The sequence below is a fragment of the Prunus mume genome, linkage group LG3, assembly GCF_029339155.1.
Source record: "Prunus mume cultivar Tortuosa linkage group LG3, ASM2933915v1, whole genome shotgun sequence".
Classification (NCBI taxonomy): Eukaryota; Viridiplantae; Streptophyta; class Magnoliopsida; order Rosales; family Rosaceae; genus Prunus; species Prunus mume.
Genome location: NC_142700.1, coordinates 17,045,762 through 17,057,585, shown reverse-complemented (window position 1 = coordinate 17,057,585; position 11,824 = coordinate 17,045,762). Strand labels below are relative to the sequence as shown.

General features: G+C 35.9%; 1 pseudogene; it reads right to left on the bottom strand.

Annotated features, from left to right (window-relative positions):
- Positions 1–5,613: 5,613 nt before the first annotated feature.
- Positions 5,614–6,283, bottom strand: LOC103326490 (stigma-specific STIG1-like protein 1; annotated as a pseudogene).
- Positions 6,284–11,824: the final 5,541 nt, after the last annotated feature.

Sequence of the window (11,824 nt, the reverse complement as noted above, 5' to 3'; positions counted from 1 at the left end):
AACTCAGGGTTTATAGTAGCGAGGGGTTGACGCGGGAAAGGTGGTAAAAGCTGATGGTTCTTTGGGATGTGACGCAAAGAGTGTGGTCAAATTCTAGGCTCTAGGGCATGTTATATTAGTCTTACTTGTTAATGTGATTCAAGCATGAAGCATATTGTTCTTCACATCTGAATGATCTCACTACCAATGTCACCAATAAAGTCAAATGGTAGTTTTGACATTTCACTACCCTTGATCCCTTCCGACCGTGGGGTGCCCGAAATATGAGAATCAAATATGCCGAAGTGGGCGAACCTGAAGAAATTTAGGCATGCTGTTAGGGGAAGCAAAGGGATTGGCCATTGATGAAACGGTATTAATGAAAGAAAGAAAAAACATGTAAATGCAATTATGCAAGTTAACTAGCCCTAAAGGCTTAATATACTTCTACCAGCGTGTATTGTGTAGCACGTAAATATAGAGTATGCCAAGTATCACGGGGAGCTCCGACAAATGAATGACCGCCACGTACACTTTTTAGGCAGATTAATTTGACACAAGTTTCGTATATTTTAGTATTGCCCTATTTTCAAATCATGTGTTTTAATTGATTTCTATGAGTTCATCAAGCTTGTTCCATTTTTTGTGTATGGAGAAAGATTCAGAATGAACATGAATCAAGTGTGTTTTTAAAAGAAGAATTCTGGAATATTCTTTTAACCTAAGGACAAGTTGACTAATTGATGAATCCAATCAAATTTTTTTTGGGTACGTTTTTATAGTTAAATTAAAAGTAATATGTTTGTAGAACTCGTATTGTCTCTGTTATTTAGTTTTTTGTGTGTTTAGGGGTTAATTCCCCCCCATTTCAACAAAAAAATAAGAAAGTAATATGATCGTCTTGAGCCATTATAGTTAGTCCTATAAACAAACTAGAATTCAACTAATATTAAAGAAATTACTTTCCCAACAAACAATAGCGTAACGATTATATGAATGGATATCCTTGAATGTAAACTCATCAAATGAACGATTCATATCATAATATTTCATTTTGGAATGAGACTGAACGCGTGATTATCATTGTATTAATATTAATATGTTATATGTACATATACGTTGGGTATGAATATTATTATTATTAACCCACAAACTGCTTTTAGAGACTAGACCTTCTGATGGCTGATGGTAACTTGCATGGTTTTTTTGTTTATTTATTTATTTATATGAACATGCATTGGTTACTTGTATTGTAGATCAACATAGCTTAAAATATGTGCTGATGATATCTAAGATTAGAAAAGATAATAGTTTGAATATTGAGTAAATTACTCAAATAGTCCTCAAATTTGTACTCGATTTACATTTTGGTCCCTCAATTAAATTATTTGTTTAAATGGTACATTAACTATATATTAATCGCTCCATTGGTCTTACCGTTACATTATGTCAAGGTTGCTGTTAAATATGAGGACAAATTGGTCATTTCGTACGTTAAAAATAAATAAATACTAAAAAATGAAATAAAATCGTGGGATTGCTAAATAAATCACTACCTTTCTCGAATTTCTACGTTGTAGCCATTTTGTTATGCAACATGCCGAATACATGCCCACAGGGAAGACAACTGAAATCATCAAACCAAAAATTAGATAAATAAATAACCAGAAATTTGTAATCAAATAATAGACTAAAATTGATGAGATCACAAGGAACTGAGGGTTCAATTCCAACCAGATGCGATGATAGCCGTCATTGGTCCAAGCGTCCAATTCCATTCACTCTCTCTGTCTCTCTCTCTCTCTCTCTCAAGCTCCAACCCCCAAACCCATCCCACAACCACTCTCCACCCAAATCCATTCAACAACCACCCTCCACCCTTGGCCCCATGAACAACGGCAGACTTAGGAATTTTTCAACGGATGTGCAATTTCTAAAAGCTAAAACCACAACAACAACAAAAAAAATAAAAAAATAAGGACTCAAGAAGGAAAAAAAAATGCAGGGTGATGTAAAATATCCTACTTAAATAAGGAATTCCTAAAACCCAATTGAATAAAGATAAATTCTAATTAAAACCTAATTAGGTAAGAATTATAAAAGCCTTTTAGAAGCCCACGAATGGCCCAACAGTTTCCCCTTTTTTAATCTTTTATTATTATTATTTTAAATAAGGAGGTCTCCACATGCAGTAAGAACAGTGGCAAGGATGTAATCATCCACCTCAAAACCCTATGTTCGCATCCTATACATGAACTTCATAGCCTCCTGGCAGAGACCATTCTTTGCATAACCCACTATCATAGCCTTCCAAGAAACCAAATTCCATTTTGGCATGCAGTAAAAAACATTAGACATGGCAGGACTTTTATTTGCAGAGGAGTGAATCAATTTCCACTGCATAACGGTTTCTAGCTGGGCACATGCTTTCAAAGAGGATGAGTAAGTAAATGTGTTGGGATCCACCCCATCCTCCATCATTTCATTCAAGAGCAGCGCACAGCAGCGCAATTCACTTGCACATTTCATCGATTAGCAGAGGTGCAACTTCAGCAGCTTTATGGAGTTTTCCTGCGACCCTGCACCTCCTTACGCCTACACAGGTCCGCCACTGCCCATGAACCCAGAACCCCAGCTCCTCTCAACCTCCACCCAAGCCAACAACTACAGAAAAAGAAAAGAAAAAAATCTTTCGCAGACCCCCTCCCAACGAACCCAGAACCCCAACTCAACAACCACCTAGACTGATTTCCCTTTGTTGTTGAGAGACAACCACCCACCACCCTCTTCCCCACCTCATCACCCACCAACCCCACCTCCCAAAATCAAAGCCACTGTCAATTTCTCACACTCCAAGTGCACTCTCCTCTCCTCCCACCTCATGTCCTCATCTTCCAAACCATCCAAACTACCCAAACTCTTTCCCCACACCCATAACTCTATACCCATATGGAGAGGTCTGTGGGGAATGGGGAAGAAGAAATCGAAGAGATGAGGTTTGGGTCTCATGATTTTTTTTCTCTTTTTCTTCAATTATTTTCTAATTTTGGATTTATTTTAACCCTATTTGATTTGTTAATTATGAAAAAGTCGTATTAACCCTAAAATTTGGTTATATTTAACAGAAAATTAGATGGTAGGACCAATGGAGCGATTAATATATAGTTAATAGACCATTTGAATGAATAATTTAATTGATGGACCAAAATGTAAATCGAGTACAAGTTTGAGGATCATTTGAGTAATTTACCATTGAATATTTCAAATGCCTTGAGGAATATTCATGTCAATTCCTTTTGCTCATTTCAACCACATTTGATGTTATTGGTTATAAGCTTTGGGAGGTCAAGATCCGTCGTCTTCTGGAGAGGGAATATAAAATACACCCAATGGACCAATAAGAATGTATATTAATTACCTAATAAGCCATAATTATTAATTCTCATGATGATCTGTGAGGAACAAATCTCATATAGTTGAAATTCTATGGATCTAATTGGGATATTGTTGTTATAAGAACTTATGACAAAATGGCATGCACTCAAATGTGATGTTTATTAATGTGGGGATGGAGATTTCAAACTTTATATTCTTCTAACATTGGAAGTAAGAGAAACTTTTGTAAGGTACACCTGGTGTACTTGAAATATTATACAAAAATTACTTTATAACATGAAATTAAAGTACATGTGATTAGGAATTCGAGATCTTTATCATTGAATTTTTCGGAGTTCCAAAGAATTCTTAATGTGGATTATTGAATTTGATCCACTTAGTGGCGGGCTTTTATTGAACCGTTTGAAACAAAATTAAAAGTTGTGAGGCGGTGGATAAAATCCCATATTTGGCTGGACTTTTCTTCTTCCTCCTTCAACAAGTCTGTAACTCCAGATAAAAAAGTTTTGGTTCAAAAACTTTGTAAAATCATAACTTCCTCTCTATAACTCCAAAACACTAACCGTTTTTGCCTAGATGATCGTGAGATCAAGTCCAACAATCAAAGGTAAAGTTTGAGGGCAGATTCTGGAATTTCGCCATTTTTTGTCTGAGAATCAAATTCGTTGAGGAATTCTGAACTTTTGGCCAGGGATATCATTGCCGCAACAGGGACCAAACTGGAAATAAGTTTGCAGATTTTGAGGCCATTTCGTAATTTATGAAAGTTCATGGCCAAAGTGTAAATATCATAAGTTCTCGAACAACTTTGTAATTTTGGTAAAGTAAAGGTCCCTAATGAAAATCCAGTAAATTTAAACAGGAATGTATAAAACCCTAGTTATAATGAAAATGGATTGTGTGAGTTACTATTTATGGGATGAATAGTAACATATTTTTATTGTTGGATTAGGGATTTCAGTTACTTATGACACATGTGATTTGATCATGGTGTTGGTGAGGAATGTTTTGTACTTGACATGGAGACCATATAGGGGGGGTCCTTACTTGCCCTGGTTATGGCATTTTATGTATCTATGTTTGTGGAAACACATATTTCGCTTGCCAATAAAAAGATCACACGTGGAAAACGAATATTCCTTAGGTAAACTATAAATCAAGGAACCAATTTCCACCAAATGTTGCCCTCGAAAATAGTTATATTATTCCGACAAAAGCGAATATGCCCTTAGAAACAAGCACAACTATTACCGATGAGGATGTGTTTGGTCGTAAATATAACAGCATCACCGAGCAGACATATTTCTTCTCGAAAATAGTCAAACAATGACGACGAGATGAGAATCCCCTCGAAAATAATCATCTTATTTCCGACAAACATAATTTTTGTCGTTAATAAAGTTGGTGCCAAGTTTTCCCACCAAATAAATTACATTTCCGACGACTATAGAGACTTTTTTCGAGGGTCGTTCCTTTGTCGGAAATAAATTCCAGTTCCATGACATATTTCCAACGGACAACATTTTTTCGTCGGAAAAAACACTTTTACTGAGGGAATTTGGGAGTCCTCGGAAAAATTTGGTCGGTAATGAACCTTTTTTTTGTAGTGTTTCTTGGAGTAATTCCTATAATCTTTTTGGGGAAGAATAATCATAATCAAATAAGGATATTCTCCCAAAACCCTAACACACAAGGAGAAATAAATCTTTTGATAAAAGAGCGATAGTATTTTATTGATAAGATAAACAAAAACAAGTAAAAAACAACTAAGGTTGAGCAATAGCATTCAATCTTTAAAATTAATATTGGCTGCCAGTGGGGTATAACTCAGTTGGTTGAGCTCTTCTAGCTAAAATATTTGTGCCGCTTGTACTATTAAAAAAAGAAGATAAAAAAGTGACGGTTGGCTAGTTGATGTGAAGTATTTTAATTATTTCTGGGGAATTGATTTGAAATTATGTTAAAACAGAAACCAAGTCACCCTATTAACTAAATATGTCTTTTTTATGTAAAAAATGAAATAAAATAAAACAATGGGCACCAAAGGAATCCCTTATTATAACAATGTCCATGTTTACAGTGGTCTCACAATGCAGACTCTCCATTAACACTACAGTTTAAGTATTGAATAATTATAAGTTATTGATTCATACAAATTCCATACTCATAAATCAAGTTCTTAAATAGATCATAATATCGATCATTACATTCAGAGAAAAGCACTCGAGGACTATATAATTAATAATAAAAGCAGTAATAACTATATAATTATTTGAGAGAACCACCGATTTTTTTCTTCTTCTTCTTATTGTGGTTGTTTTATTGCATAATCAATAAAATTACGAACCTCAGGAGCACTCATAAGCCCTTAACGGACCGTCTTAATCACGCATAATTACAGAGACCATACACACAAGACGCTCCATTCTTGCAGGGATGGTTGCACAGGCCACAATGCCTCTTGTCAGAACTCAGGTCCACGCACTGCCCTCCGCAACACGACTGCGTGTAGTTGCACTTCTTGTTGCATGCACCACAGTTGTCCTTGTTTACGGACAAATCCACGCACTTGTGGTTGCAGCAGGTGAAGTTCCTATGGCCCGGCAGCACGTTGGAGCATGTGTCATAGTCCTCGTTGCACTGGAGAAGCTGCTTTAAGGCTTCTTGCTACCAGATCCTTTTCAGCAAGGAAGCGACTCACCCTCTCGTCGTCAGCCTACGGTTGCTCTTTCCATGAGTCGGTGAAAGGGGATTTGCCTTCTTCTTCTTGATGGCTAACCCTTGTCCCGATCGTGAGAGTGATAGACAAAGCCATGGTTGTTGCTATGATCAATAGAATCTTGATGACCTTCATGGCTTTGTCTCTCTCTGTGTTCTTGTGTTTTTTGTTTCTGTCTGGGTGAGAGAAAGAGAGAGAGTATTGGATTCTGAGGAGAGTTTGATTTGATGGGAGGAGGGAAAAGCTCAGGGTTTATAGTAGCGAGGGGTTGACGCGGGAAAGGTGGTAAAAGGTGGTGGTTCTTTGGGATGTGACGCAAGGAGTGTGGTTAAATTTTAGGCCCTAGGGCATGGTATATTAGTCTTACTTGTTAACGAAACTTAATTGATATGGGCACTCAAACTCAACCTCTCCATTTTCAAAGGGCACCCCTCCATTTCAAGGACCCTATGATGCATGTAAAATTACATAGTACGTAGTAATATCAAAAAGATCATTTCTCTTGGACTAATTACTGATCATGTTATATGACAGATAATCCGTTTTATTTATTTATTTATAATTTATAATATGGGCGATATTAGATGAAGGAGTTTATCTTAAGGTTTTTTAGGTTTTAGACATAAAAAAAATTTCACTTTTGGAAAAAGCCAAAGCTTTTTCAAAAAAGACAAAAAAACCACTCAACTTTCAAATCAAAGACATGCAAATGTATTGGATTCCTTAGGAAATCTAAAAATAAATAAGGACATTTTTGTCCATTTTTGCTTCTTTTAAAATTTTTCTCTCTCCTTTTGCTTTTTCCAAAATGTCCCTTTATCTTATGAGGGTTCGAACTTGACCAATGGTCTACATCTGGTGATCTACTTATTAAAATTGAAAGGTCTATAATTAATGTAACATGAATGAACCATAGATGCTAGATCTAATGTGATTCAAGCATGAAGCATATTGTTCTTCACATCTGAATGATCTCACTACCAATGTCACACCAATAAAGTCAAAGGGTAGTTTTGAGATTTCACTACCCTTGATCCCTTCCTACCGTGGGGTGCCCGAAATATGAGAATCAAATGTGCCGAAATGGGCGAACCTGAAGAAATTTAGGGATGCCGTGAGGGGAAGCGAAGGAATTGGCCATTTATGAAACGCTATTACACAACGAACCAAACAGATCGCCCAAACCTTAAAAACGTTTTTCTACTTGACGTGTCCTTTTCTAAACTATACTTATTAATCAAGGAAAAAAAACAAAACATGTAAATGCAATTATGCAAGTAAACAAGCCCTGAAGGCTTTAATATACTCCTACCCGCGTTTATTGTGTAGCATGTAATTATAGAGTATGTCAGGTATCACGGGGAGCCACGGCAAATGAATGACCGCCACGTACACTTTTTGGGCAACTTAATTTGGCACAAGTTTCGTATATTTTAGTATTGCCCTATTTTCAAATCATGTGTTTTAATTGATTTCTACGAGTTCATCAAGCTTGTTCCATTTTTTGTGTATGGAGAAAGATTCAGAATGAACATGAATCAAGTGTGTTTTTAAAAGAAGAATTCTGAAATGTGCTTTTAACCCAAGGACAAGTTGACTAATTGATGAATCCAATCAATTTCTTTAATCAATTTTGTTTTTCTTCCCAATTCTCAAATTGTTAATTATGTGTTCTCTATTTTTTTTTTCCTTTTCGTACGTTTTTATAGTTAAGTTGAAAGTAATATGTTCGTAGAACTCGTACTGCCTATGTTATTTAGTTTTTGGGCGTTTAGGTTTAATCCCTATTTCAACAAAAAAATAAAAAAATTGTTCGACTTGAGCAATTCCTGTTTGGGAGTGCTTCTATAAAGGCCAAATGTGCTTTCTGATAACTAAAAACACTTCTGATAACATTTGGTAGAAAAGTTTAGAAGCGCTTGGGTTATAGAAGCGCTTCTTGGAGAAGCACTGCTATGTGCTTCTTGGAGAAGCACTGCTATGTGCTTCTTCAAGAAGCACTCCCAATTGATTTTCCACAAAACACTTTAATTTTTTATGAAAATTCAAGATTTTTAGGCCTCGGAAACACAAAGTCATCCGAGCCACATTCCTCGCAAGATTCAGGGGACACTTGGTCAACCTGAGCTGCGTCCTCGCTCCTCACAGTATGGATATCCCTAAGACTCGTGGGGCAATTGTCAAATGCACGCTGACTCAACCAAAGGCAATTAGGATGTCCGTGGACATCATTATAACCAAATGCAATAATTTACCCGAAGGCAACATATTATCCGAAGGCAACATTTTTGGTACCTATGGTGGTTTAAAAACCTTTCCAGGAAAATTATAATACTATTTCTCATTTATCCTTAAATCCTGTTATTATTTCCTCTTCTACTTTCCAAGCCATTCAGATTTAAACATAAACAAAATTTAATAAAAACATTTGAATTCAAACTAATTGCTTGGAAAGCAAAGCTATAAATAATTCATTCAAGAAAAATAATAAAACGTTTACTCATAAAATTCATTTATAAATTGAAAGTCCACTCATTGTGTGTCCAAGCTAGCCTAACCCTTCGAGGGTCTTTCCTTAAATCCTGTTATTATTTCCTCTTCTACTTTCCAAGCCATTCACATTTAAACATAAACAGAATTTAATAAAAACATTTGAATTCAAACTAATTGCTTCGAAAGAAAAGCTATAAATAATTCATTCAAGAGAAATAATAAAACTTTTACTCATAAAATTCATTTATAAATCAAAAGTCCATTCATTGTGCGTTCGAGCTAGCCTGACCCTTCGAGGGTCTTTTCTGCAGTTTCACCGAAGGTCGAGTACCTATTTAAGCAATTAAAAATATTTAATTAATAAAATAGTTCCACACAAATATTTAATAAAAACCTTGACCCCTGGCCTTAAAATGCATGTACATAATTTAAGAAAGTTCCTAGGCCCATTTTCAATAGTTCCAACAGGTGGAATGGTTTGAAAAGACCCAATGTTAAATTAGCGATTAATTTCCCATAGTGGTCAACCCGGTACCCTGACGGGTCCACGACCTCCGATTAATAATCCGAGAGTTCCTATATTATCCGATCGGACAATTATCGTTTATCTACACTTTGAATTATTGAATCGGAGTATCCGGGTCTCCGATTCTCGATCCGCGAATTTCTACCTTATCCTATAGGTGTCTAGATCAACATATTTTAAATTGGAGTCGATCCAATGGTCTAAACATATCGAACTAGGATAACGCCTAATATCCGATCGACAATCAAACGGTAACCAAAATGAAATCCGAGTATATCATCATGCTTGGGACGAAGTGGGGATCATTTTAGGACCAAACCCAACCTTGAATCCTGCCGACGCGTCGCCACCCCCGCAGATGTCTAGAGTAATTTTCAGGCGATCGGAAAACTCCAAACCACCTACCAATATTCATACCTACATTTCAAGCACATCAAGGGGAGTAACTTTATACCTTGGCTTGAAGATCAATTCCACCATTAAAGCCCTTGAACGAATGATTTCCCCTTTGAAAAACCTAGAAAGTTTTGGGTTTTGATTTGACAATTTCTACTTGAAATTGGGTCCGGTCTTTGAGGGAAATCACATAGGGGAGGTAAGGGAGTGTTTTGGAAGTGATTTGGTTGCGGGTGGTGGCCAGAGTTGATCGAAAATGGCGTCAAAATTTTGGGTTTTGAAACAGCCCGTTTTTGGGCTATGTTTTCATTTGATTTTCTGGTTTAATCACTTGGAATCATGGCTAGATATGGGTATGTATGGAAAGAGGAGAGAGAGATGAAGAGTTTGCAAATTTGGTGGTCGGATGGAGGAGATATCACTGTCTGAAGTTTCTTGTTCGTGGAGGAGAAGAAGAGATGAAGAAAATTTGGGTTTTTAAAAACTGAACTTCAAAATATTTACGGTTATGTCACTAGGCTTCTGTAGATCATAACTTCTTCGTTATAACTCCGATTTGAGCTCACTACATGTCTATTGACTCATCTCAACGTGCTCTACGCAACAGTACCATTAAAGTCCTCAAATTCCTTCCCAAACAAAAAGTCAACTTTTAAACCATCAAAATATTCTCGGGATAAAATTATCTTTTATTTGAATAAATCAATAATTAAATATTAATTTAGGATCGAGTTATTACATAGATGACGTTGTTGGAATAGAGAAGATAAATCCTGACCTCGTTAAATAGGAGGCTTACATCCCGATGATATTTGTGAGGCCATTCTTCTCAGAAGAATCTCCACATACCCGAACATCTTCCTATTTGATGACGTTTTTTCTTTGAAGGATAAAGTGGAGAAGAAACCCATATTTACCTTGTGTTCTAGTATCTTAAGAGCATCCACAATGGGCTCCCTAAACCACCTCCTTAGACAAATTTTAGGGAGGAATGGTAAAAATGCAACTCTAACCACACTCTCTATCCACCTCCTAAAATAGGGAGTCCTCTAGGAGCTCCTAAATATGAGGAGAGAGAAAGGACTTCTAGTAGCTCCCTATAATTTAATGCTGCTTTATTTAATGAGTATTTCAAACCTTTATTTAATACTAATTATTTTTTATTTTATTTTTTAATAGAGATGGACCAATCAAAAAAGAGTTATAGCATTTATGACTCTCCAAATTAGGGAGTATGGTTGGAGTTGAAATTTTTTAGAGAGCTCCTAAAATAGCTTTCTTATATTCTTAGCTAAATTTTAACTAAGAAATAGAGAGCATCATTGTGGATGCTCTAACAATACACTTTTTATGCTCGTTGAATAAAATAGACACTTAGAGCATGCTGCTATGAAACGTTTTTTTTACCAGATACTTAGTGGAGTAGCCCACTGTCAATTGCATAATGTCCGTCACCATGATTTGGAGAGTCAAAATATACTTTTTGATGCAAAATCTCACACCCTCAAGATTGCAGATCTTGGCTATGGCCGCGACTTCACTTTGGGGCACTACAATAATTAATCGCCAAAGTGATGGCCAATATCGCATATAAGGCAGTTGAATTGGTGTTACTCATTGGAAAATACTCAACCGTAATCAACGTTTGGTTGGTTGGCTCCATATTTTGTGAGTCTAATAATTTGTGCTATTTGAATTTTCAAACAATTAATTTATTATGAAAATCTTGTATTGTATTGCATCTTTTATGGAGACTGAGGTGATTTGTTTGAACGAGATTGTCAGAAAAATCAGTTGGCTGCCATATTCAAGTGAGGTGCTTTGATTAATTTTTTTCATTTTTTTTATCGAAGAAAAAAAGAGAGAAGAAAATGCTATTATTGTGTAAGTCAATGGGATTCCAACATAAGAGAAGTGGGACGATGTCACTCATGAGTCATAATGGCCAAAAGAGGAGAGTTGGGAGTTAGATTTTGCATATTGCATGAAAAACACATCTTACAATCTTTGATTGAAAGCTTTGTCAACTTTTGTTCCAGATTTGGATTTCTATGGGATATGCCTTCTATAGGTGAGTCATCATCATTGTTTTGTCTTGATCTAAGAAGAACGGACACGGATACGGCGATATGATACGACATGACATGGGGATACGGCAAATCTCCAAAAACTCGGATACGATACGTCATGGATATGACAATTAAAATATAATAATAACAATATATATAATTTAAAACATATTTTAATTAACATAAAAATTCAAATTCATAAACTAAATTCAAATTTAAACTATAGAAAAAAAAAATATAGAAGTC